Raw genomic sequence first — 2330 nt, forward strand, 5'->3', positions numbered from 1 at the left:
GAAACATTTCTAGGTGTAAATATGCCATGTTTGGTGGATGAAAGTTTGGTAATCCACATGTGCTCAACTCATTAAAAAATGTTTGCTGAATCCTTGATGCACGTATCATATTCAGAACACAGAATATCATGGTGAAAGAAACTTTGTAAATTACATATTTATTGGGTAGAACTCACTCCAAAAGTATTTTTCTGTGAAATCTGCCTCATTTTCAAAACTGGCATAAGGAAAAGAGTTCGAAATCTGAGAAAATGTTTCTAAGTGCAATATGACTTTAATGGTGGATGAAAGATCAGTAATCCACATGCTAACAAATCTGTAGTGAATTTGTGTCGATTCTGTGATGCATGCAGCTTTCTCGGAACACGGAATTTCACGGTGAGCCAATCTATGTAAATTACATGTCTATTGTGTAGAACTCACTCCAAGAGCATTTTTCTGCAAAAACTACCTCACTTTCAAAACTGACATTTGGAAAACACTGCGAACTCAGAGTATTGGTTTCTAGGTGTAAATATGCCTTTTATGGCAGATGAAAGTTTGATAATCCTCATGCACACAACTCCTTAAAGAATATTTTTTCGAATCAGTGATGCATGTTGCGTGTTCAGAACACGGAATGTCATAGTGAGGGAAAAAATGTAAATTACATATCTACTGAGTAGAACTCGCTCCAAGAGGATTTTTCTGCAAAACTGCATGACTTTAGAAACTGACGTAAGGAGTAATCTACTAAATAAGGATAAATATTTCTATGTGTAAATACACATTGTATGATGGGTGAAAGTTCAGTATACACATGTTCACCACTCAATAAATAATGTTTGTCGAATCAGTGATGCATGTAGTGTGTTCGGAACATGCAATGTCGCGGTGAGTGAAAGCATTTAAATTACATATCCACTTGTTAGTACTTGCTCCAAAAGAATTTTTCTGTGAAATCTGCCTCAATTTCCAAACTGGCATTAGGAAAAAATTCGAAATTTGAGAAAATGCTTCTAAGTGTCCAATATGACTTGTATGGTGATGAAAGTTAAGAAATACACATGCTAACAAATCTGTAGTGAATATTTTTCACAACCGTGATGCATGCAGTTTTTTCAGAACACAGAATTTGACGATGAGCGAATCTATGTAATTTACATGACTATTGGGTGGAATAAGTTCCAAGAGTATATTTCTTTGAAAACTGCCTGATTTCTGAAACTGGCATTAGGAAAAATCTGCATATATTTTGTACATGTTTCTAGATGTATATATACAATTTATGGTAGATAAAAGTTCAGTAATCCACATGCTAACAACACAGCAGTGAATATTTGTCGAACCTGCGGTGAAAGAAGCAAGTTTGAAGCACGGAAATTCATGGCGAGGGACTCATGTAAATTATATGTCCAACGTGTAGAACATGTTACAAGAGATTATCCTGCTATAGATGCCTGATTTCCTAACTGCCATTAGGAAAAAGCTGCGAACTCAGAATAATGTATTCTAGGTTTATATATGCCTTACATGGAGGATGAATATCTGTAATCTACATGCACACAACTGAGTAACGAATGTTTGTCAAATCCGTGATGAATTTATCATGTTTGGACCATGGAAAGTCCACATTGTGGGAAACATTGAAATCTACAATTCTACTGGGTCGAACTCGCTGCAGAGATTACTTCTGCAAAAACATCATGATTTTCAAAACAGACGGTAGGAAAAAGTAGTGAAATCAGAGTAAATATTTCTAGTGTATATATGACCTTATAGGTGGATGAAAGATCTGTAATAAACATGCAACACAACTGAGTAATTAACGTTTGTCTAATCCGTGATGGCATGTAGCATGTTCAGAAAACGGAAAGTCACTATGAGGTAACTGCTTAAATTAAAATTCCTCTGGATAGAACTCACTTGAAGAGGATTTTTCCTGAGAAAACTTCATGATTTTAAAACCTGAAGTTAGGAAAAAGCTGTTGAAAGCAGAGTAAATACTTCTAGGTGTAAATATGCCTTGTATGGTGGATTAAATTGTAGGAAACCCACTGCTCTCGAATCAGTAATGAATGTTTGATAAATTCAGTATTCATATAGCGTGTTCTGACAAGGAATGTCATGGTAAGTGAAACATTGTAAATTACACGTCTGTCTGATAGAACACGCTCAAAGTGTATTTTTCTGTGGAAACTGCCTGTTTTTTGCAACTGGCATTCGGACAATCTGCAAAAACAGAGAAAAATTGTCTAGGTGTAAATATGCCGTGTTTGTTGGATGAATGTTCGGTAATAACATGTTCCCAATCATTAATAAAAAATGTTGTCGAAACCGTGATACACATG

Source organism: Camelus ferus, chromosome 25 (assembly GCF_009834535.1).
Source record: "Camelus ferus isolate YT-003-E chromosome 25, BCGSAC_Cfer_1.0, whole genome shotgun sequence".
In the NCBI taxonomy this organism is placed as follows: domain Eukaryota; kingdom Metazoa; phylum Chordata; class Mammalia; order Artiodactyla; family Camelidae; genus Camelus; species Camelus ferus.